Here is a 25,303-nt window from a genome sequence, read left to right as displayed (position 1 = left end):
AGCTAAGCAGGTTTGGTCCTGTATAATGTACCGGCGATTAGATTGACTGATCTTTAAATAGCTCTCTCTTTGCAGCAGTCTTCGCTTATGGCCATACCACCCTGGCTATGCCAGATCATGTCTGAGCTCGGAAACTAAGCAGGTTTCGGCCTGGTTAGTAATTGGATGGGAGACCCCCTGGTAATACCAGTTGCTTTAAGATTTTTGGAAATTTTTCACAAATTATATAATAATCTTGCAAGAAAAAAAGAAAGGAGTCAATGCCCCATATCTGAATCTTAGCAGGTATGGGCCTGGTTAGTAATTGGATGGGAGACACCCTGGTAATACCAGTTGCTTTAAGATTTTTGGAAATTTTTCACAAATTATATAATAATCTTGAAAAAAAAAAAGAGTCAATGCCCATTCTTTGAATCTTAGCAGTCATGGACCTATTTAGTGTCTGGATGGGAGACCGCCTCGGAATACCAGGTGCTCTAATATTATTGGAAATTTATTACTAATTATATAATAATCTTAAAAAAAAGAGCCAATGCCCGATCTCTTAATCTTAGCAAGTATTGGCCTGGTTAGTGCTTGGATGGGAGACCGCCTCGGAATACCAGGTGCTGTAAGCTTTTGGGTTTTCATTCCTACTTATATAATGTATGGGCGATTTGATTGGCTGATCTTTAAATAGTCCTCTCTTTGCAGTATCCTTCGCTTGCGACCGTAACAAACTGGCTATGCCTGATCTTGTCTGCTCTCGGAAGCTAAGCAGGTTTGGTCCTGTATAATGTACCGGCGATTAGATTGACTGATCTTTAAATAGCTCTCTCTTTGCAGCAGTCTTCGCTTATGGCCATACCACCCTGGCTATGCCAGATCATGTCTGAGCTCGGAAGCTAAGCAGGTTTGGGCCTGGTTAGTAATTGGATGGGAGACCCCCTGGTAATACCAGTTGCTTTAAGATTTTTGTAAATTTTTCACAAATTATATAATAATCTTGAAAAAAAAAAGAGTCAATGCCCATTCTTTGAATCTTAGCAGTCATGGACCTGTGTAGTGTTTGGATGGGAGACCCCCTGGTAATACCAGGTGCTCTAATATTATTGGAAATTTATTACTAATTATATAATAATCTTAAAAAAAAAAGAGCCAATGCCCGATCTCTTAATCTTAGCAGGTATTGGCCTGGTTAGTGCTTGGATGGGAGACCGCCTCGGAATACCAGGTGCTGTAAGCTTTTGGATTTTCATTCCTACTTATATAATGTATGGGCGATTTGATTGGCTGATCTTTAAATAGTCCTCTCTTTGCAGTATCCTTCGCTTGCGACCGTAACAACCTGGCTATGCCTGATCTCGTCTGCTCTCGGAAGCTAAGCAGGTTTGGTCCTGTATAATGTACCGGCGATTAGATTGGCTGATCTTTAAATAGCTCTCTCTTTGCAGCAGTCTTCGCTTATGGCCATTCCACCCTGGCTATGCCAGATCATGTCTGAGCTCGGAAGTTAAGCAGGTTTCGGCCTGGTTAGTAATTGGATGGGAGACCCCCTGGTAATACCAGTTGCTTTAAGATTTTTGGAAATTTTTCACAAATTATATAATAATCTTGCAAGAAAAAAAGAAAGGAGTCAATGCCCCATATCTGAATCTTAGCAGGTATGGGCCTGGTTAGTAATTGGATGGGAGACACTGTGGTAATACCAGTTGCTTTAAGATTTTTGGAAATTTTTCACAAATTATATAATAATCTTGAAAAAAAAAAAAAAAAAGTCAATGCCCGATCTCTGAATAATAGCAGGTTTTGCCTGGTTAGTACTTGGATGGAAGACGGCCGGGAAATACCAGTTGCTGTAATATTTTTGGCAATTTTTACTAATTACATAATAATCTTGCAAAAAAAAAAAAAAAAAGAGTAAATGCCCAATCTTTGAATCTTAGGAGGTATGGACCTGTTTAGTGCTTGGATGGGAGACCGCCTCGGAATACCATTTGCTGTAATATTTTTGGAAATTTGTACTAATTATATAATTATCTTGAAACAAAAAGAGTCAATGCCCAATCTTTGAATCTTAGCAGCTATGGACCTGTTTAGTGTTTGGATGGGAGACCGCCTCGGAAAACCAGGTGCTCTAATATTATTGGAAATTTATTACTAATTATATAATAATCTTAAAAAAAGAGCCAATGCCCGATCTCTTAATCTTAGCAGGTATTGGCCTGGTTAGTGCTTGGATGGGAGACCGCCTGGGAATACCAGGTGCTTTAAGCTTTAGGGTTTTCTTTCCTACTTATATAATGTACCTGCGATTAGATTGACTGATCTTTAAATAGCTCTCTCTTTGCAGCAGTCTTCACTTATGGCCATACCACCCTGGCTATGCCAGATCATGTCTGAGCTCGGAAACTAAGCAGGTTTCGGCCTGGTTAGTAATTGGATGGGAGACCCCCTGGTAATACCAGTTGCTTTAAGATTTTTGGAAATTTTTCACAAATTATATAATAATCTTGCAAGAAAAAAAGAAAGGAGTCAATGCCCCATATCTGAATCTTAGCAGGTATGGGCCTGGTTAGTAATTGGATGGGAGACACCCTGGTAATACCAGTTGCTTTAAGATTTTTGGAAATTTTTCACAAATTATATAATAATCTTGAAAAAAAAAAAAAAGTCAATGCCCGATCTCTGAATAATAGCAGGTTTTGCCTGGTTAGTACTTGGATGGAAGACGGCCGGGAAATACCAGTTGCTGTAATATTTTTGGCAATTTTTACTAATTACATAATAATCTTGCAAAAAAAAAAAAAAAAAAAAAGAGTAAATGCCCAATCTTTGAATCTTAGGAGGTATGGACCTGTTTAGTGCTTGGATGGGAGACCGCCTCGGAAAACCAGGTGCTCTAATATTATTGGAAATTTATTACTAATTATATAATAATCTTAAAAAAAAGAGTCAATGCCCGATCTCGGATGGGAGACCGCCTGGGAATACCAGGTGCTTTAAGCTTTAGGGTTTTCTTTCCTACTTATATAATGTACCGGCGATTAGATTGGCTGATCTTTAAATAGCTCTCTCTTTGCAGCAGTTTTCGCTTATGGCCATACCACCCTGGCTATGCCAGATCATGTCTCAGCTCGGAAGCTAAGCACGTTTGGGCCTGGTTAGTAATTGGATGGGAGACCCCCTGGTAATACCAGTTGCTTTAAGATTTTTGTAAATTTTTCACAAATTATATAATAATCTTGAAAAAAAAAAAAGAGTCAATGCCCATTCTTTGAATCTTAGCAGTCATGGACCTGTTTAGTGTCTGGATGGGAGACCGCCTCGGAATACCAGGTGCTCTAATATTATTGGAAATTTATTACTAATTATATAATAATCTTAAAAAAAAGAGCCAATGCCCGATCTCTTAATCTTAGCAAGTATTGGCCTGGTTAGTGCTTGGATGGGAGATCGCCTCGGAATACCAGGTGCTGTAAGCTTTTGGGTTTTCATTCCTACTTATATAATGTATGGGCGATTTGATTGGCTGATCTTTAAATAGTCCTCTCTTTGCAGTATCCTTCGCTTGCGACCGTAACAAACTGGCTATGCCTGATCTCGTCTGCTCTCGGAAGCTAAGCAGGTTTGGTCCTGTATAATGTACCGGCGATTAGATTGACTGATCTTTAAATAGCTCTCTCTTTGCAGCAGTCTTCGCTTATGGCCATACCACCCTGGCTATGCCAGATCATGTCTGAGCTCGGAAACTAAGCAGGTTTCGGCCTGGTTAGTAATTGGATGGGAGACCCCCTGGTAATACCAGTTGCTTTAAGATTTTTGTAAATTTTTCACAAATTATATAATAATCTTGAAAAAAAAAAGAGTCAATGCCCATTCTTTGAATCTTAGCAGTCATGGACCTGTGTAGTGTTTGGATGGGAGACCCCCTGGTAATACCAGGTGCTCTAATATTATTGGAAATTTATTACTAATTATATAATAATCTTAAAAAAAAAAAGAGCCAATGCCCGATCTCTTAATCTTAGCAGGTATTGGCCTGGTTAGTGCTTGGATGGGAGACCGCCTCGGAATACCAGGTGCTGTAAGCTTTTGGATTTTCATTCCTACTTATATAATGTATGGGCGATTTGATTGGCTGATCTTTAAATAGTCCTCTCTTTGCAGTATCCTTCGCTTGCGACCGTAACAACCTGGCTATGCCTGATCTCGTCTGCTCTCGGAAGCTAAGCAGGTTTGGTCCTGTATAATGTACCGGCGATTAGATTGGCTGATCTTTAAATAGCTCTCTCTCTGCAGCAGTCTTCGCTTATGGCCATTCCACCCTGGCTATGCCAGATCATGTCTGAGCTCGGAAGTTAAGCAGGTTTCGGCCTGGTTAGTAATTGGATGGGAGACCCCCTGGTAATACCAGTTGCTTTAAGATTTTTGGAAATTTTTCACAAATTATATAATAATCTTGCAAGAAAAAAAGAAAGGAGTCAATGCCCCATATCTGAATCTTAGCAGGTATGGGCCTGGTTAGTAATTGGATGGGAGACACTGTGGTAATACCAGTTGCTTTAAGATTTTTGGAAATTTTTCACAAATTATATAATAATCTTGAAAAAAAAAAAAAAAAAGTCAATGCCCGATCTCTGAATAATAGCAGGTTTTGCCTGGTTAGTACTTGGATGGAAGACGGCCGGGAAATACCAGTTGCTGTAATATTTTTGGCAATTTTTACTAATTACATAATAATCTTGCAAAAAAAAAAAAAAAAAAGAGTAAATGCCCAATCTTTGAATCTTAGGAGGTATGGACCTGTTTAGTGCTTGGATGGGAGACCGCCTCGGAATACCATTTGCTGTAATATTTTTGGAAATTTGTACTAATTATATAATTATCTTGAAACAAAAAGAGTCAATGCCCAATCTTTGAATCTTAGCAGCTATGGACCTGTTTAGTGTTTGGATGGGAGACCGCCTCGGAAAACCAGGTGCTCTAATATTATTGGAAATTTATTACTAATTATATAATAATCTTTAAAAAAAAAAAAAAAAAAAAAAAAAAAAAGAGTCAATGCCCGATCTCTTAATCTTAGCAGGTATTGGCCTGGTTAGTGCTTGGATGGGAGACCGCCTGGGAATACCAGGTGCTTTAAGCTTTAGGGTTTTCTTTCCTACTTATATAATGTACCGGCGATTAGATTGGCTGATCTTTAAATAGCTCTCTCTTTGCAGCAGTCTTCGCTTATGGCCATACCAACCTGGCGGCGATAGAGAGTGATTGGGAAGGTGTGTCTGATTGCAGTTGGAAGAGAAAGGCTCTTCTAAAGCTTTATTTTGTATTTTACTTTTTTCTGTTTATTCTGTGGGAGGAGATTTGGGTTTGTTTTGGGAAAAAAGCCCACGTTTAAGCTCCAAGCAGTTTATCTGCTTGGAGGCAAGCTTTTGTTTGTGCTTTTTTGTTTACAAAAATGGATGGACCACATGGTAAAGATCTGGCAATGGCAGGAGGACTAGAAGAACGTTTGGAACCACATGGAGCAGATAGATCATCAAGAGAGGCAAATGGAGGAAATATGGATCATGGAGCACAGAGGGGAATCAAGCAAAGAGTGGATTATCTGAAAGAAGCAACGGTGGTGTTGGACTTAAAAGGAAATAAGGAGGTAAAAGCTGTGGATATCATTAAAGTAGTTTCAGAGAAGATTGGATTTGGTAAATTGCTGGCAGTGAGACCAAAGTATGGGGAGGAATATGAGTTGACTGTGGAAGATGCAGAACTTTGTGATGTATTATTGGATGGAATGGAAATAAAAGGTCAATTCTTCGAAATAAGGAGGCTGGAGGTAAAGGAACATATTGTGTCTTTTCTTCACTTGCCTGCATACTTGGAGGATGAAGTGATTGAGAACAAATTGAAGTTTTGGGGAGTTAATCCAATGACAAAAATAAAGAGAAGAGTCTATCCTGGAACAAACATTGCTGATGGAACGAGGTATGTGAAGGTTAAATTTCCAAAAGAGGTAACATCACTACCCTATAGTGCTAAATTTGAAACGGCAGATGGCACTCAGTACTTTAGGGTCATACATGATGGACAGCAAAAACTATGTCGGATGTGTATGCAGCCAGGACACATTTTCAGGGACTGTCCTGATTTCAAATGTTATGAATGCTTTGAGCAAGGGCATTTCGCGAAAGACTGTAAAGCTGATAAATGTCTGGATTGTGGGAAAGTATTCATAAGGTGTGACTGTGAAAGTGAACATGAAGAAGAGACAAATGATAAAACTGAACATGGTGAACCAGAGGAGAATATGGAGAGTATGGAAAGAGTCATAAATGAGGGAGAGGAAGATGGGTCTCTGAATGATAGTAAAAGTCAGGAGCAGGAAAAGGGGGGGGATAAGGAGTTGGAGAGAAGAGAGGGGTTTGAAATGGTGGAACATATGATAGAGGGGTGTAGGGGTCCGGTGGATGTTATAATAAAAGAAAGACAGGAGGAAAAAAAGGAGAAGGAGCAAGTAGAGGAATGCATAGAAGTAAATTTGGAGGAGCTGAGGAGGGGAATGAAGAGAGGAATATTGGACACCAAAACATATGTAGGAGAAAGTAGAGAAAAAGGACAGAGAAGGAGAAGAAACTCAGGTACAAATGAAGATGGAGTTTTAATGGAGAATGTGGGAGAAAAGTATGAAAAATGAATGTTTTGTTGTTAATGGCTCTTTGTTTTGTTTCAATCAATGTGAGGGGTTTAACAAAAATTGATAAATTTGGGAAAATGAAAGCGCTATGCAAAAAAGCTGATGTGATATTATTACAAGAAACATTTTGGAAAGATGAAATGATTGAATGTTTTAAAAGAAGTTGGAGAGGAGGAATTTATTATAACAATGGTGGGGGGATTGGGAAAGGCGTTGCGGTTTTATGTAAAAGACACATGAATGATGATGTTGAAATCATATATCGGTATAATGGAGGGAAATGTATTATTGTGAAAATGGTTATAGGAGGGGAAAATGTTTTTGTGTGTAATGTACATGCGCCAAATGAAGAGGCAGAAAAGAAAATGTTTTTTTAAGGATTTAAATGGTCAGATGGAGAAATGGGAAAATATTATTGTAATGGGAGATTTTAATACAGTTTTTAGTAGACTGGATATAGCGAATGATATGGTTTACGGGGAACAATGCTAGAGTTCTGCAATGCTTTAAAGAACATATGATAAATATGCCTGGATAATTAGGATTGTAAGTATAAGCGTATAATGGAGGGTGAAATTCAATAATGAATATAGAATGAGTGAATATGATAATGATGTGACACGCATTGGAATTTATGTATATGTCAAATGTGAAATTATTGAATAAAAAAAAAAAAAAAAAAAAAAAAAAAAAAAGCTATGCCAGATCATGTCTGAGCTCGAAAGCTAAGCAGGTTTGGGCCTGGTTAGTAATTGGATGGGAGACCCCCTGGTAATACCAGTTGCTTTAAGATTTTTGTAAATTTTTCACAAATTATATAATAATCTTGAAAAAAAAAAGAGTCAATGCCCATTCTTTGAATCTTAGCAGTCATGGACCTGTGTAGTGTTTGGATGGGAGACCCCCTGGTAATACCAGGTGCTCTAATATTATTGGAAATTTATTACTAATTATATAATAATCTTAAAAAAAGAGCCAATGCCCGATCTCTTAATCTTAGCAGGTATTGGCCTGGTTAGTGCTTGGATGGGAGACCGCCTCGGAATACCAGGTGCTGTAAGCTTTTGGGTTTTCATTCCTACTTATATAATGTATGGGCGATTTGATTGGCTGATCTTTAAATAGTCCTCTCTTTGCAGTATCCTTCGCTTGCGACCGTAACAACCTGGCTATGCCTGATCTCGTCTGCTCTCGGAAGCTAAGCAGGTTTGGTCCTGTATAATGTACCGGCGATTAGATTGGCTGATCTTTAAGCTTTAGGGTTTACTTTCCTACTTATATAATGTACCGGCGATTAGATTGGCTGATCTTTAAATAGCTCTCTCTTTGCAGCAGTCTTCGCTTATGGCCATACCACCCTGGCTATGCCAGATCATGTCTGAGCTCGGAAGCTAAGCAGGTTTGGGCCTGGTTAGTAATTGGATGGGAGACCCCCTGGTAATACCAGTTGCTTTAAGATTTTTGTAAATTTTTCACAAATTATATAATAATCTTGAAAAAAAAAAGGGTCAATGCCCATTCTTTGAATCTTAGCAGTCATGGACCTGTGTAGTGTTTGGATGGGAGACCCCCTGGTAATACCAGGTGCTCTAATATTATTGGAAATTTATTACTAATTATATAATAATCTTAAAAAAAAGAGCCAATGCCCGATCTCTTAATCTTAGCAGGTATTGGCCTGGTTAGTGCTTGGATGGGAGACCGCCTGGGAATACCAGGTGCTGTAAGCTTTTGGGTTTTCATTCCTACTTATATAATGTATGGGCGATTTGATTGGCTGATCTTTAAATAGTCCTCTCTTTGCAGTATCCTTCGCTTGCGACCGTAACAACCTGGCTATGCCTGATCTCGTCTGCTCTCGGAAGCTAAGCAGGTTTGGTCCTGTATAATGTACCGGCGATTAGATTGGCTGATCTTTAAATAGCTCTCTCTTTGCAGCAGTCTTCGCTTATGGCCATACCACCCTGGCTATGCCAGATCATGTCTGAGCTCGGAAGCTAAGCAGGTTTGGGCCTGGTTAGTAATTGGATGGGAGACCCCCTGGTAATACCAGTTGCTTTAAGATTTTTGTAAATTTTTCACAAATTATATAATAATCTTGAAAAAAAAAAAGAGTCAATGCCCATTCTTTGAATCTTAGCAGTCATGGACCTGTTTAGTGTCTGGATGGGAGACCGCCTCGGAATACCAGGTGCTCTAATATTATTGGAAATTTATTACTAATTATATAATAATCTTAAAAAAAAAAAAAAAAAAAGAGTCAATGCCCGATCTCTTAATCTTAGCAGGTATGGGCCTGGTTAGTAATTGGATGGGAGACCCCCTGGTAATACCAGTTGCTTTAAGATTTTTGGAAATTTTTCACAAATTATATAATAATCTTGCAAGAAAAAAAGAAAGGAGTCAATGCCCCATATCTGAATCTTAGCAGGTATGGGCCTGGTTAGTAATTGGATGGGAGACACTGTGGTAATACCAGTTGCTTTAAGATTTTTGGAAATTTTTCACAAATTATATAATAATCTTGAAAAAAAAAAAAAAAAGTCAATGCCCGATCTCTGAATAATAGCAGGTTTTGCCTGGTTAGTACTTGGATGGAAGACGGCCGGGAAATACCAGTTGCTGTAATATTTTTGGCAATTTTTACTAATTACATAATAATCTTGCAAAAAAAAAAAAAAAAAGAGTAAATGCCCAATCTTTGAATCTTAGGAGGTATGGACCTGTTTAGTGCTTGGATGGGAGACCGCCTCGGAATACCATTTGCTGTAATATTTTTGGAAATTTGTACTAATTATATAATTATCTTGAAACAAAAAGAGTCAATGCCCAATCTTTGAATCTTAGCAGCTATGGACCTGTTTAGTGTTTGGATGGGAGACCGCCTCGGAAAACCAGGTGCTCTAATATTATTGGAAATTTATTACTAATTATATAATAATCTTAAAAAAAGAGCCAATGCCCGATCTCTTAATCTTAGCAGGTATTGGCCTGGTTAGTGCTTGGATGGGAGACCGCCTGGGAATACCAGGTGCTTTAAGCTTTAGGGTTTTCTTTCCTACTTAGATAATGTACCGGCGATTAGATTGACTGATCTTTAAATAGCTCTCTCTTTGCAGCAGTCTTCGCTTATGGCCATTCCACCCTGGCTATGCCAGATCATGTCTGAGCTCGGAAGTTAAGCAGGTTTCGGCCTGGTTAGTAATTGGATGGGAGACCCCCTGGTAATACCAGTTGCTTTAAGATTTTTGGAAATTTTTCACAAATTATATAATAATCTTGCAAGAAAAAAAGAAAGGAGTCAATGCCCCATATCTGAATCTTAGCAGGTATGGGCCTGGTTAGTAATTGGATGGGAGACACTGTGGTAATACCAGTTGCTTTAAGATTTTTGGAAATTTTTCACAAATTATATAATAATCTTGAAAAAAAAAAAAAAAAAGTCAATGCCCGATCTCTTAATCTTAGCAGGTATTGGCCTGGTTAGTGCTTGGATGGGAGACCGCCTGGGAATACCAGGTGCTTTAAGCTTTAGGGTTTTCTTTCCTACTTATATAATGTACCGGCGATTAGATTGGCTGATCTTTAAATAGCTCTCTCTTTGCAGCAGTCTTCGCTTATGGCCATACCAACCTGGCGGCGATAGAGAGTGATTGGGAAGGTGTGTCTGATTGCAGTTGGAAGAGAAAGGCTCTTCTAAAGCTTTATTTTGTATTTTACTTTTTTCTGTTTATTCTGTGGGAGGAGATTTGGGTTTGTTTTGGGAAAAAAGCCCACGTTTAAGCTCCAAGCAGTTTATCTGCTTGGAGGCAAGCTTTTGTTTGTGCTTTTTTGTTTACAAAAATGGATGGACCACATGGTAAAGATCTGGCAATGGCAGGAGGACTAGAATAACGTTTGGAACCACATGGAGCAGATAGATCATCAAGAGAGGCAAATGGAGGAAATATGGATCATGGAGCACAGAGGGGAATCAAGCAAAGAGTGGATTATCTGAAAGAAGCAACGGTGGTGTTGGACTTAAAAGGAAATAAGGAGGTAAAAGCTGTGGATATCATTAAAGTAGTTTCAGAGAAGATTGGATTTGGTAAATTGCTGGCAGTGAGACCAAAGTATGGGGAGGAATATGAGTTGACTGTGGAAGATGCAGAACTTTGTGATGTATTATTGGATGGAATGGAAATAAAAGGTCAATTCTTCGAAATAAGGAGGCTGGAGGTAAAGGAACATATTGTGTCTTTTCTTCACTTGCCTGCATACTTGGAGGATGAAGTGATTGAGAACAAATTGAAGTTTTGGGGAGTTAATCCAATGACAAAAATAAAGAGAAGAGTCTATCCTGGAACAAACATTGCTGATGGAACGAGGTATGTGAAGGTTAAATTTCCAAAAGAGGTAACATCACTACCCTATAGTGCTAAATTTGAAACGGCAGATGGCACTCAGTACTTTAGGGTCATACATGATGGACAGCAAAAACTATGTCGGATGTGTATGCAGCCAGGACACATTTTCAGGGACTGTCCTGATTTCAAATGTTATGAATGCTTTGAGCAAGGGCATTTCGCGAAAGACTGTAAAGCTGATAAATGTCTGGATTGTGGGAAAGTATTCATAAGGTGTGACTGTGAAAGTGAACATGAAGAAGAGACAAATGATAAAACTGAACATGGTGAACCAGAGGAGAATATGGAGAGTATGGAAAGAGTCATAAATGAGGGAGAGGAAGATGGGTCTCTGAATGATAGTAAAAGTCAGGAGCAGGAAAAGGGGGGGGATAAGGAGTTGGAGAGAAGAGAGGGGTTTGAAATGGTGGAACATATGATAGAGGGGTGTAGGGGTCCGGTGGATGTTATAATAAAAGAAAGACAGGAGGAAAAAAAGGAGAAGGAGCAAGTAGAGGAATGCATAGAAGTAAATTTGGAGGAGCTGAGGAGGGGAATGAAGAGAGGAATATTGGACACCAAAACATATGTAGGAGAAAGTAGAGAAAAAGGACAGAGAAGGAGAAGAAACTCAGGTACAAATGAAGATGGAGTTTTAATGGAGAATGTGGGAGAAAAGTATGAAAAATGAATGTTTTGTTGTTAATGGCTCTTTGTTTTGTTTCAATCAATGTGAGGGGTTTAACAAAAATTGATAAATTTGGGAAAATGAAAGCGCTATGCAAAAAAGCTGATGTGATATTATTACAAGAAACATTTTGGAAAGATGAAATGATTGAATGTTTTAAAAGAAGTTGGAGAGGAGGAATTTATTATAACAATGGTGGGGGGATTGGGAAAGGCGTTGCGGTTTTATGTAAAAGACACATGAATGATGATGTTGAAATCATATATCGGGATAATGGAGGGAAATGTATTATTGTGAAAATGGTTATAGGAGGGGAAAATGTTTTTGTGTGTAATGTACATGCGCCAAATGAAGAGGCAGAAAAGAAAATGTTTTTTTAAGGATTTAAATGGTCAGATGGAGAAATGGGAAAATATTATTGTAATGGGAGATTTTAATACAGTTTTTAGTAGACTGGATATAGCGAATGATATGGTTTACGGGGAACAATGCTAGAGTTCTGCAATGCTTTAAAGAACATATGATAAATATGCCTGGATAATTAGGATTGTAAGTATAAGCGTATAATGGAGGGTGAAATTCAATAATGAATATAGAATGAGTGAATATGATAATGATGTGACACGCATTGGAATTTATGTATATGTCAAATGTGAAATTATTGAATAAAAAAAAAAAAAAAAAAAAAAAAAAAAAGCTATGCCAGATCATGTCTGAGCTCGAAAGCTAAGCAGGTTTGGGCCTGGTTAGTAATTGGATGGGAGACCCCCTGGTAATACCAGTTGCTTTAAGATTTTTGTAAATTTTTCACAAATTATATAATAATCTTGAAAAAAAAAAGAGTCAATGCCCATTCTTTGAATCTTAGCAATCATGGACCTGTGTAGTGTTTGGATGGGAGACCCCCTGGTAATACCAGGTGCTCTAATATTATTGGAAATTTATTACTAATTATATAATAATCTTAAAAAAAGAGCCAATGCCCGATCTCTTAATCTTAGCAGGTATTGGCCTGGTTAGTGCTTGGATGGGAGACCGCCTCGGAATACCAGGTGCTGTAAGCTTTTGGGTTTTCATTCCTACTTATATAATGTATGGGCGATTTGATTGGCTGATCTTTAAATAGTCCTCTCTTTGCAGTATCCTTCGCTTGCGACCGTAACAACCTGGCTATGCCTGATCTCGTCTGCTCTCGGAAGCTAAGCAGGTTTGGTCCTGTATAATGTACCGGCGATTAGATTGGCTGATCTTTAAGCTTTAGGGTTTACTTTCCTACTTATATAATGTACCGGCGATTAGATTGGCTGATCTTTAAATAGCTCTCTCTTTGCAGCAGTCTTCGCTTATGGCCATACCACCCTGGCTATGCCAGATCATGTCTGAGCTCGGAAGCTAAGCAGGTTTGGGCCTGGTTAGTAATTGGATGGGAGACCCCCTGGTAATACCAGTTGCTTTAAGATTTTTGTAAATTTTTCACAAATTATATAATAATCTTGAAAAAAAAAAAGGGTCAATGCCCATTCTTTGAATCTTAGCAGTCATGGACCTGTGTAGTGTTTGGATGGGAGACCCCCTGGTAATACCAGGTGCTCTAATATTATTGGAAATTTATTACTAATTATATAATAATCTTAAAAAAAAGAGCCAATGCCCGATCTCTTAATCTTAGCAGGTATTGGCCTGGTTAGTGCTTGGATGGGAGACCGCCTGGGAATACCAGGTGCTGTAAGCTTTTGGGTTTTCATTCCTACTTATATAATGTATGGGCGATTTGATTGGCTGATCTTTAAATAGTCCTCTCTTTGCAGTATCCTTCGCTTGCGACCGTAACAACCTGGCTATGCCTGATCTCGTCTGCTCTCGGAAGCTAAGCAGGTTTGGTCCTGTATAATGTACCGGCGATTAGATTGGCTGATCTTTAAATAGCTCTCTCTTTGCAGCAGTCTTCGCTTATGGCCATACCACCCTGGCTATGCCAGATCATGTCTGAGCTCGGAAGCTAAGCAGGTTTGGGCCTGGTTAGTAATTGGATGGGAGACCCCCTGGTAATACCAGTTGCTTTAAGATTTTTGTAAATTTTTCACAAATTATATAATAATCTTGAAAAAAAAAAAAGAGTCAATGCCCATTCTTTGAATCTTAGCAGTCATGGACCTGTTTAGTGTCTGGATGGGAGACCGCCTCGGAATACCAGGTGCTCTAATATTATTGGAAATTTATTACTAATTATATAATAATCTTAAAAAAAAAAAAAAAAAAAGAGTCAATGCCCGATCTCTTAATCTTAGCAGGTATTGGCCTGGTTAGTGCTTGGATGGGAGACCGCCTGGGAATACCAGGTGCTTTAAGCTTTAGGGTTTTCTTTCCTACTTAGATAATGTACCGGCGATTAGATTGACTGATCTTTAAATAGCTCTCTCTTTGCAGCAGTCTTCGCTTATGGCCATACCACCCTGGCTATGCCAGATCATGTCTGAGCTCGGAAACTAAGCAGGTTTCGGCCTGGTTAGTAATTGGATGGGAGACCCCCTGGTAATACCAGTTGCTTTAAGATTTTTGGAAATTTTTCACAAATTATATAATAATCTTGCAAGAAAAAAAGAAAGGAGTCAATGCCCCATATCTGAATCTTAGCAGGTATGGGCCTGGTTAGTAATTGGATGGGAGACACCCTGGTAATACCAGTTGCTTTAAGATTTTTGGAAATTCTTCACAAATTATATAATAATTTTGAAAAAAAAAAAAAAGTCAATGCCCGATCTCTGAATAATAGCAGGTTTTGCCTGGTTAGTACTTGGATGGAAGACGGCCGGGAAATACCAGTTGCTGTAATATTTTTGGCAATTTTTACTAATTACATAAAAATCTTGCAAAAAAAAAAAAAAAAAAAAAAAAGAGTAAATGCCCAATCTTTGAATCTTAGGAGGTATGGACCTGTTTAGTGCTTGGACGGGAGACCGCCTCGGAATACCATTTGCTTTAAGATTTTTGTAAATTTTTCACAAATTATATAATAATCTTGAAAAAAAAAAAAGAGTCAATGCCCATTCTTTGAATCTTAGCAGTCATGGACCTGTTTAGTGTCTGGATGGGAGACCGCCTCGGAATACCAGGTGCTCTAATATTATTGGAAATTTATTACTAATTATATAATAATCTTAAAAAAAAAAAAAAAAAAAAAAAAAAAAAAAAAAAGAGTCAATGCCCGATCTCTTAATCTTAGCAGGTATTGGCCTGGTTAGTGCTTGGATGGGAGACCGCCTGGGAATACCAGGTGCTTTAAGCTTTAGGGTTTTCTTTCCTACTTATATAATGTACCTGCGATTAGATTGACTGATCTTTAAATAGCTCTCTCTTTGCAGCAGTCTTCGCTTATGGCCATACCACCCTGGCTATGCCAGATCATGTCTGAGCTCGGAAGCTAAGCAGGTTTGGGCCTGGTTAGTAATTGGATGGGAGACCCCCTGGTAATACCAGTTGCTTTAAGATTTTTGTAAATTTTTCACAAATTATATAATAATCTTGAAAAAAAAAAAGAGTCAATGCCCATTCTTTGAATCTTAGCAGTCATGGACCTGTTTAGTGTCTGGATGGGAGACCGCCTCGGAATACCAGGTGCTCTAATATTATTGGAAATTTATTACTAATTATATAATAATCTTAAAAAAAAAAAAAAAAAAAAGAGTCAATGCCCGATCTCTTAATCTTAGCAGGTATTGGCCTGGTTAGTGCTTGGATGGGAGACCGCCTGGGAATACCAGGTGCTTTAAGCTTTAGGGTTTTCTTTCCTACTTAGATAATGTACCGGCGATTAGATTGACTGATCTTTAAATAGCTCTCTCTTTGCAGCAGTCTTCGCTTACGGTCATACCACCCTGGCTATGCCAGATCATGTCTGAGCTCGGAAACTAAGCAGGTTTCGGCCTGGTTAGTAATTGGATGGGAGACCCCCTGGTAATACCAGTTGCTTTAAGATTTTTGGAAATTTTTCACAAATTATATAATAATCTTGCAAGAAAAAAAGAAAGGAGTCAATGCCCCATATCTGAATCTTAGCAGGTATGGGCCTGGTTAGTAATTGGATGGGAGACACCCTGGTAATACCAGTTGCTTTAAGATTTTTGGAAATTCTTCACAAATTATATAATAATTTTGAAAAAAAAAAAAAAGTCAATGCCCGATCTCTGAATAATAGCAGGTTTTGCCTGGTTAGTACTTGGATGGAAGACGGCCGGGAAATACCAGTTGCTGTAATATTTTTGGCAATTTTTACTAATTACATAAAAATCTTGCAAAAAAAAAAAAAAAAAAAAAAAAAGAGTAAATGCCCAATCTTTGAATCTTAGGAGGTATGGACCTGTTTAGTGCTTGGATGGGAGACCGCCTCGGAATACCATTTGCTTTAAGATTTTTGTAAATTTTTCACAAATTATATAATAATCTTGAAAAAAAAAAAAGAGTCAATGCCCATTCTTTGAATCTTAGCAGTCATGGACCTGTTTAGTGTCTGGATGGGAGACCGCCTCGGAATACCAGGTGCTCTAATATTATTGGAAATTTATTACTAATTATATAATAATCTTAAAAAAAAAAAAAAAAAAAAAAAAAAAAAGAGTCAATGCCCGATCTCTTAATCTTAGCAGGTATTGGCCTGGTTAGTGCTTGGATGGGAGACCGCCTGGGAATACCAGGTGCTTTAAGCTTTAGGGTTTTCTTTCCTACTTATATAATGTACCTGCGATTAGATTGACTGATCTTTAAATAGCTCTCTCTTTGCAGCAGTCTTCGCTTATGGGCATACCACCCTGGCTATGCCAGATCATGTCTGAGCTCGGAAACTAAGCAGGTTTCGGCCTGGTTAGTAATTGGATGGGAGACCCCCTGGTAATACCAGTTGCTTTAAGATTTTTGGAAATTTTTCACAAATTATATAATAATCTTGCAAGAAAAAAAGAAAGGAGTCAATGCCCCATATCTGAATCTTAGCAGGTATGGGCCTGGTTAGTAATTGGATGGGAGACACTGTGGTAATACCAGTTGCTTTAAGATTTTTGGAAATTTTTCACAAATTATATAATAATCTTGAAAAAAAAAAAAAAAAGTCAATGCCCGATCTCTGAATAATAGCAGGTTTTGCCTGGTTAGTACTTGGATGGAAGACGGCCGGGAAATACCAGTTGCTGTAATATTTTTGGCAATTTTTACTAATTACATAATAATCTTGCAAAAAAAAAAAAAAAAAGAGTAAATGCCCAATCTTTGAATCTTAGGAGGTATGGACCTGTTTAGTGCTTGGATGGGAGACCGCCTCGGAATACCATTTGCTGTAATATTTTTGGAAATTTGTACTAATTATATAATTATCTTGAAACAAAAAGAGTCAATGCCCAATCTTTGAATCTTAGCAGCTATGGACCTGTTTAGTGTTTGGATGGGAGACCGCCTCGGAAAACCAGGTGCTCTAATATTATTGGAAATTTATTACTAATTATATAATAATCTTAAAAAAAGAGCCAATGCCCGATCTCTTAATCTTAGCAGGTATTGGCCTGGTTAGTGCTTGGATGGGAGACCGCCTGGGAATACCAGGTGCTTTAAGCTTTAGGGTTTTCTTTCCTACTTAGATAATGTACCGGCGATTAGATTGACTGATCTTTAAATAGCTCTCTCTTTGCAGCAGTCTTCGCTTATGGCCATTCCACCCTGGCTATGCCAGATCATGTCTGAGCTCGGAAGTTAAGCAGGTTTCGGCCTGGTTAGTAATTGGATGGGAGACCCCCTGGTAATACCAGTTGCTTTAAGATTTTTGGAAATTTTTCACAAATTATATAATAATCTTGCAAGAAAAAAAGAAAGGAGTCAATGCCCCATATCTGAATCTTAGCAGGTATGGGCCTGGTTAGTAATTGGATGGGAGACACTGTGGTAATACCAGTTGCTTTAAGATTTTTGGAAATTTTTCACAAATTATATAATAATCTTGAAAAAAAAAAAAAAAAAGTCAATGCCCGATCTCTTAATCTTAGCAGGTATTGGCCTGGTTAGTGCTTGGATGGGAGACCGCCTGGGAATACCAGGTGCTTTAAGCTTTAGGGTTTTCTTTCCTACTTATATAATGTACCGGCGATTAGATTGGCTGATCTTTAAATAGCTCTCTCTTTGCAGCAGTCTTCGCTTATGGCCATACCAACCTGGCGGCGATAGAGAGTGATTGGGAAGGTGTGTCTGATTGCAGTTGGAAGAGAAAGGCTCTTCTAAAGCTTTATTTTGTATTTTACTTTTTTCTGTTTATTCTGTGGGAGGAGATTTGGGTTTGTTTTGGGAAAAAAGCCCACGTTTAAGCTCCAAGCAGTTTATCTGCTTGGAGGCAAGCTTTTGTTTGTGCTTTTTTGTTTACAAAAATGGATGGACCACATGGTAAAGATCTGGCAATGGCAGGAGGACTAGAATAACGTTTGGAACCACATGGAGCAGATAGATCATCAAGAGAGGCAAATGGAGGAAATATGGATCATGGAGCACAGAGGGGAATCAAGCAAAGAGTGGATTATCTGAAAGAAGCAACGGTGGTGTTGGACTTAAAAGGAAATAAGGAGGTAAAAGCTGTGGATATCATTAAAGTAGTTTCAGAGAAGATTGGATTTGGTAAATTGCTGGCAGTGAGACCAAAGTATGGGGAGGAATATGAGTTGACTGTGGAAGATGCAGAACTTTGTGATGTATTATTGGATGGAATGGAAATAAAAGGTCAATTCTTCGAAATAAGGAGGCTGGAGGTAAAGGAACATATTGTGTCTTTTCTTCACTTGCCTGCATACTTGGAGGATGAAGTGATTGAGAACAAATTGAAGTTTTGGGGAGTTAATCCAATGACAAAAATAAAGAGAAGAGTCTATCCTGGAACAAACATTGCTGATGGAACGAGGTATGTGAAGGTTAAATTTCCAAAAGAGGTAACATCACTACCCTATAGTGCTAAATTTGAAACGGCAGATGGCACTCAGTACTTTAGGGTCATACATGATGGACAGCAAAAACTATGTCGGATGTGTATGCAGCCAGGACACATTTTCAGGGACTGTCCTGATTTCAAATGTTATGAATGCTTTGAGCAAGGGCATTTCGCGAAAGACTGTAAAGCTGATAAATGTCTGGATTGTGGGAAAGTATTCATAAGGTGTGACTGTGAAAGTGAACATGAAGAAGAGACAAATGATAAAACTGAACATGGTGAACCAGAGGAGAATATGGAGAGTATGGAAAGAGTCATAAATGAGGGAGAGGAAGATGGGTCTCTGAATGATAGTAAAAGTCAGGAGCAGGAAAAGGGGGGGGATAAGGAGTTGGAGAGAAGAGAGGGGTTTGAAATGGTGGAACATATGATAGAGGGGTGTAGGGGTCCGGTGGATGTTATAATAAAAGAAAGACAGGAGGAAAAAAAGGAGAAGGAGCAAGTAGAGGAATGCATAGAAGTAAATTTGGAGGAGCTGAGGAGGGGAATGAAGAGAGGAATATTGGACACCAAAACATATGTAGGAGAAAGTAGAGAAAAAGGACAGAGAAGGAGAAGAAACTCAGGTACAAATGAAGATGGAGTTTTAATGGAGAATGTGGGAGAAAAGTATGAAAAATGAATGTTTTGTTGTTAATGGCTCTTTGTTTTGTTTCAATCAATGTGAGGGGTTTAACAAAAATTGATAAATTTGGGAAAATGAAAGCGCTATGCAAAAAAGCTGATGTGATATTATTACAAGAAACATTTTGGAAAGATGAAATGATTGAATGTTTTAAAAGAAGTTGGAGAGGAGGAATTTATTATAACAATGGTGGGGGGATTGGGAAAGGCGTTGCGGTTTTATGTAAAAGACACATGAATGATGATGTTGAAATCATATATCGGGATAATGGAGGGAAATGTATTATTGTGAAAATGGTTATAGGAGGGGAAAATGTTTTTGTGTGTAATGTACATGCGCCAAATGAAGAGGCAGAAAAGAAAATGTTTTTTTAAGGATTTAAATGGTCAGATGGAGAAATGGGAAAATATTATTGTAATGGGAGATTTTAATACAGTTTTTAGTAGACTGGATATAGCGAATGATATGGTTTACGGGGAACAATGCTAGAGTTCTGCAATGCTTTAAAGAACATATGATAAATATGCCTGGATAATTAGGATTGTAAGTATAAGCGTATAATGGAGGGTGAAATTCAATAATGAATATAGAATGAGTGAATATGATAATGATGTGACACGCATTGGAATTTATGTATATGTCAAATGTGAAATTATTGAATAAAAAAAAAAAAAAAAAAAAAAAAAAAAAGCTATGCCAGATCATGTCTGAGCTCGAAAGCTAAGCAGGTTTGGGCCTGGTTAGTAATTGGATGGGAGACCCCCTGGTAATACCAGTTGCTTTAAGATTTTTGTAAATTTTTCACAAATTATATAATAATCTTGAAAAAAAAAAGAGTCAATGCCCATTCTTTGAATCTTAGCAGTCATGGACCTGTGTAGTGTTTGGATGGGAGACCCCCTGGTAATACCAGGTGCTCTAATATTATTGGAAATTTATTACTAATTATATAATAATCTTAAAAAAAGAGCCAATGCCCGATCTCTTAATCTTAGCAGGTATTGGCCTGGTTAGTGCTTGGATGGGAGACCGCCTCGGAATACCAGGTGCTGTAAGCTTTTGGGTTTTCATTCCTACTTATATAATGTATGGGCGATTTGATTGGCTGATCTTTAAATAGTCCTCTCTTTGCAGTATCCTTCGCTTGCGACCGTAACAACCTGGCTATGCCTGATCTCGTCTGCTCTCGGAAGCTAAGCAGGTTTGGTCCTGTATAATGTACCGGCGATTAGATTGGCTGATCTTTAAGCTTTAGGGTTTACTTTCCTACTTATATAATGTACCGGCGATTAGATTGGCTGATCTTTAAATAGCTCTCTCTTTGCAGCAGTCTTCGCTTATGGCCATACCACCCTGGCTATGCCAGATCATGTCTGAGCTCGGAAGCTAAGCAGGTTTGGGCCTGGTTAGTAATTGGATGGGAGACCCCCTGGTAATACCAGTTGCTTTAAGATTTTTGTAAATTTTTCACAAATTATATAATAATCTTGAAAAAAAAAAAGGGTCAATGCCCATTCTTTGAATCTTAGCAGTCATGGACCTGTGTAGTGTTTGGATGGGAGACCCCCTGGTAATACCAGGTGCTCTAATATTATTGGAAATTTATTACTAATTATATAATAATCTTAAAAAAAAGAGCCAATGCCCGATCTCTTAATCTTAGCAGGTATTGGCCTGGTTAGTGCTTGGATGGGAGACCGCCTGGGAATACCAGGTGCTGTAAGCTTTTGGGTTTTCATTCCTACTTATATAATGTATGGGCGATTTGATTGGCTGATCTTTAAATAGTCCTCTCTTTGCAGTATCCTTCGCTTGCGACCGTAACAACCTGGCTATGCCTGATCTCGTCTGCTCTCGGAAGCTAAGCAGGTTTGGTCCTGTATAATGTACCGGCGATTAGATTGGCTGATCTTTAAATAGCTCTCTCTTTGCAGCAGTCTTCGCTTATGGCCATACCACCCTGGCTATGCCAGATCATGTCTGAGCTCGGAAGCTAAGCAGGTTTGGGCCTGGTTAGTAATTGGATGGGAGACCCCCTGGTAATACCAGTTGCTTTAAGATTTTTGTAAATTTTTCACAAATTATATAATAATCTTGAAAAAAAAAAAAGAGTCAATGCCCATTCTTTGAATCTTAGCAGTCATGGACCTGTTTAGTGTCTGGATGGGAGACCGCCTCGGAATACCAGGTGCTCTAATATTATTGGAAATTTATTACTAATTATATAATAATCTTAAAAAAAAAAAAAAAAAAAAGAGTCAATGCCCGATCTCTTAATCTTAGCAGGTATTGGCCTGGTTAGTGCTTGGATGGGAGACCGCCTGGGAATACCAGGTGCTTTAAGCTTTAGGGTTTTCTTTCCTACTTAGATAATGTACCGGCGATTAGATTGACTGATCTTTAAATAGCTCTCTCTTTGCAGCAGTCTTCGCTTATGGCCATACCACCCTGGCTATGCCAGATCATGTCTGAGCTCGGAAACTAAGCAGGTTTCGGCCTGGTTAGTAATTGGATGGGAGACCCCCTGGTAATACCAGTTGCTTTAAGATTTTTGGAAATTTTTCACAAATTATATAATAATCTTGCAAGAAAAAAAGAAAGGAGTCAATGCCCCATATCTGAATCTTAGCAGGTATGGGCCTGGTTAGTAATTGGATGGGAGACACCCTGGTAATACCAGTTGCTTTAAGATTTTTGGAAATTCTTCACAAATTATATAATAATTTTGAAAAAAAAAAAAAAGTCAATGCCCGATCTCTGAATAATAGCAGGTTTTGCCTGGTTAGTACTTGGATGGAAGACGGCCGGGAAATACCAGTTGCTGTAATATTTTTGGCAATTTTTACTAATTACATAAAAATCTTGCAAAAAAAAAAAAAAAAAAAAAAAGAGTAAATGCCCAATCTTTGAATCTTAGGAGGTATGGACCTGTTTAGTGCTTGGACGGGAGACCGCCTCGGAATACCATTTGCTTTAAGATTTTTGTAAATTTTTCACAAATTATATAATAATCTTGAAAAAAAAAAAAGAGTCAATGCCCATTCTTTGAATCTTAGCAGTCATGGACCTGTTTAGTGTCTGGATGGGAGACCGCCTCGGAATACCAGGTGCTCTAATATTATTGGAAATTTATTACTAATTATATAATAATCTTAAAAAAAAAAAAAAAAAAAAAAAAAAAAAAAAAAAGAGTCAATGCCCGATCTCTTAATCTTAGCAGGTATTGGCCTGGTTAGTGCTTGGATGGGAGACCGCCTGGGAATACCAGGTGCTTTAAGCTTTAGGGTTTTCTTTCCTACTTATATAATGTACCTGCGATTAGATTGACTGATCTTTAAATAGCTCTCTCTTTGCAGCAGTCTTCGCTTATGGCCATACCACCCTGGCTATGCCAGATCATGTCTGAGCTCGGAAGCTAAGCAGGTTTGGGCCTGGTTAGTAATTGGATGGGAGACCCCCTGGTAATACCAGTTGCTTTAAGATTTTTGTAAATTTTTCACAAATTATATAATAATCTTGAAAAAAAAAAAGAGTCAATGCCCATTCTTTGAATCTTAGCAGTCATGGACCTGTTTAGTGTCTGGATGGGAGACCGCCTCGGAATACCAGGTGCTCTAATATTATTGGAAATTTATTACTAATTATATAATAATCTTAAAAAAAAAAAAAAAAAAAAGAGTCAATGCCCGATCTCTTAATCTTAGCAGGTATTGGCCTGGTTAGTGCTTGGATGGGAGACCGCCTGGGAATACCAGGTGCTTTAAGCTTTAGGGTTTTCTTTCCTACTTAGATAATGTACCGGCGATTAGATTGACTGATCTTTAAATAGCTCTCTCTTTGCAGCAGTCTTCGCTTACGGTCATACCACCCTGGCTATGCCAGATCATGTCTGAGCTCGGAAACTAAGCAGGTTTCGGCCTGGTTAGTAATTGGATGGGAGACCCCCTGGTAATACCAGTTGCTTTAAGATTTTTGGAAATTTTTCACAAATTATATAATAATCTTGCAAGAAAAAAAGAAAGGAGTCAATGCCCCATATCTGAATCTTAGCAGGTATGGGCCTGGTTAGTAATTGGATGGGAGACACCCTGGTAATACCAGTTGCTTTAAGATTTTTGGAAATTCTTCACAAATTATATAATAATTTTGAAAAAAAAAAAAAAGTCAATGCCCGATCTCTGAATAATAGCAGGTTTTGCCTGGTTAGTACTTGGATGGAAGACGGCCGGGAAATACCAGTTGCTGTAATATTTTTGGCAATTTTTACTAATTACATAAAAATCTTGCAAAAAAAAAAAAAAAAAAAAAAAAAGAGTAAATGCCCAATCTTTGAATCTTAGGAGGTATGGACCTGTTTAGTGCTTGGATGGGAGACCGCCTCGGAATACCATTTGCTTTAAGATTTTTGTAAATTTTTCACAAATTATATAATAATCTTGAAAAAAAAAAAAGAGTCAATGCCCATTCTTTGAATCTTAGCAGTCATGGACCTGTTTAGTGTCTGGATGGGAGACCGCCTCGGAATACCAGGTGCTCTAATATTATTGGAAATTTATTACTAATTATATAATAATCTTAAAAAAAAAAAAAAAAAAAAAAAAAAAAAGAGTCAATGCCCGATCTCTTAATCTTAGCAGGTATTGGCCTGGTTAGTGCTTGGATGGGAGACCGCCTGGGAATACCAGGTGCTTTAAGCTTTAGGGTTTTCTTTCCTACTTATATAATGTACCTGCGATTAGATTGACTGATCTTTAAATAGCTCTCTCTTTGCAGCAGTCTTCGCTTATGGGCATACCACCCTGGCTATGCCAGATCATGTCTGAGCTCGGAAACTAAGCAGGTTTCGGCCTGGTTAGTAATTGGATGGGAGACCCCCTGGTAATACCAGTTGCTTTAAGATTTTTGGAAATTTTTCACAAATTATATAATAATCTTGCAAGAAAAAAAGAAAGGAGTCAATGCCCCATATCTGAATCTTAGCAGTTATGGGCCTGGTTAGTAATTGGATGGGAGACACCCTGGTAATACCAGTTGCTTTAAGATTTTTGGAAATTTTTCACAAATTATATAATAATCTTGAAAAAAAAAAAAAGTCAATGCCCGATCTCTGAATAATAGCAGGTTTTGCCTGGTTAGTACTTGGATGGAAGACGGCCGGGAAATACCAGTTGCTGTAATATTTTTGGCAATTTTTACTAATTACATAATAATCTTGCAAAAAAAAAAAAAAAAAAAAAAGAGTAAATGCCCAATCTTTGAATCTTAGGAGGTATGGACCTGTTTAGTGCTTGGATGGGAGACCGCCTCGGACAACCAGGTGCTCTAATATTATTGGAAATTTATTACTAATTATATAATAATCTTAAAAAAAAAGAGTCAATGCCCGATCTCGGATGGGAGACCGCCTGGGAATACCAGGTGCTTTAAGCTTTAGGGTTTTCTTTCCTACTTATATAATGTACCGGCGATTAGATTGGCTGATCTTTAAATAGCTCTCTCTTTGCAGCAGTTTTCGCTTATGGCCATACCACCCTGGCTATGCCAGATCATGTCTCAGCTCGGAAGCTAAGCAGGTTTGGGCCTGGTTAGTAATTGGATGGGAGACCCCCTGGTAATACCAGTTGCTTTAAGATTTTTGTAAATTTTTCACAAATTATATAATAATCTTGAAAAAAAAAAAGAGTCAATGCCCATTCTTTGAATCTTAGCAGTCATGGACCTGTTTAGTGTCTGGATTGGAGACCGCCTCGGAATACCAGGTGCTCTAATATTATTGGAAATTTATTACTAATTATATAATAATCTTAAAAAAAAGAGCCAATGCCCGATCTCTTAATCTTAGCAAGTATTGGCCTGGTTAGTGCTTGGATGGGAGACCGCCTCGGAATACCAGGTGCTGTAAGCTTTTGGGTTTTCATTC

General features: G+C 38.2%; 18 pseudogenes; all 18 read left to right on the top strand.

Moving 5' to 3' along the window:
- The first annotated feature begins 83 nt into the window (after positions 1–83).
- LOC127963719 (uncharacterized) lies at positions 84–202 on the top strand (annotated as a pseudogene).
- Positions 203–833: 631 nt separating this feature from the next.
- On the top strand, positions 834–952 carry LOC127965976 (uncharacterized; annotated as a pseudogene).
- Positions 953–1,441: 489 nt separating this feature from the next.
- Positions 1,442–1,560, top strand: LOC127964384 (uncharacterized; annotated as a pseudogene).
- Positions 1,561–2,340: 780 nt separating this feature from the next.
- LOC127963325 (uncharacterized) lies at positions 2,341–2,459 on the top strand (annotated as a pseudogene).
- Positions 2,460–3,680: 1,221 nt separating this feature from the next.
- Positions 3,681–3,799, top strand: LOC127963714 (uncharacterized; annotated as a pseudogene).
- A 490-nt stretch (positions 3,800–4,289) lies between these two features.
- On the top strand, positions 4,290–4,408 carry LOC127964382 (uncharacterized; annotated as a pseudogene).
- A 3,605-nt stretch (positions 4,409–8,013) lies between these two features.
- LOC127965974 (uncharacterized) lies at positions 8,014–8,132 on the top strand (annotated as a pseudogene).
- A 487-nt stretch (positions 8,133–8,619) lies between these two features.
- Positions 8,620–8,738, top strand: LOC127965972 (uncharacterized; annotated as a pseudogene).
- A 1,062-nt stretch (positions 8,739–9,800) lies between these two features.
- LOC127964381 (uncharacterized) lies at positions 9,801–9,919 on the top strand (annotated as a pseudogene).
- Positions 9,920–13,087: 3,168 nt separating this feature from the next.
- LOC127965970 (uncharacterized) lies at positions 13,088–13,206 on the top strand (annotated as a pseudogene).
- A 488-nt stretch (positions 13,207–13,694) lies between these two features.
- Positions 13,695–13,813, top strand: LOC127965966 (uncharacterized; annotated as a pseudogene).
- A 368-nt stretch (positions 13,814–14,181) lies between these two features.
- On the top strand, positions 14,182–14,300 carry LOC127963710 (uncharacterized; annotated as a pseudogene).
- Positions 14,301–15,116: 816 nt separating this feature from the next.
- LOC127965959 (uncharacterized) lies at positions 15,117–15,235 on the top strand (annotated as a pseudogene).
- A 2,196-nt stretch (positions 15,236–17,431) lies between these two features.
- Positions 17,432–17,550, top strand: LOC127964380 (uncharacterized; annotated as a pseudogene).
- Positions 17,551–20,718: 3,168 nt separating this feature from the next.
- On the top strand, positions 20,719–20,837 carry LOC127965956 (uncharacterized; annotated as a pseudogene).
- A 488-nt stretch (positions 20,838–21,325) lies between these two features.
- LOC127965955 (uncharacterized) lies at positions 21,326–21,444 on the top strand (annotated as a pseudogene).
- A 369-nt stretch (positions 21,445–21,813) lies between these two features.
- On the top strand, positions 21,814–21,932 carry LOC127963704 (uncharacterized; annotated as a pseudogene).
- An 815-nt stretch (positions 21,933–22,747) lies between these two features.
- On the top strand, positions 22,748–22,866 carry LOC127965951 (uncharacterized; annotated as a pseudogene).
- Positions 22,867–25,303: the final 2,437 nt, after the last annotated feature.

Source organism: Carassius gibelio, chromosome A3, assembly GCF_023724105.1.
Source record: "Carassius gibelio isolate Cgi1373 ecotype wild population from Czech Republic chromosome A3, carGib1.2-hapl.c, whole genome shotgun sequence".
In the NCBI taxonomy this organism is placed as follows: Eukaryota; Metazoa; Chordata; class Actinopteri; order Cypriniformes; family Cyprinidae; genus Carassius; species Carassius gibelio.
Note: the sequence above shows the minus strand (reverse complement) of the source record. Positions and strands in the feature narration are given on the sequence as shown.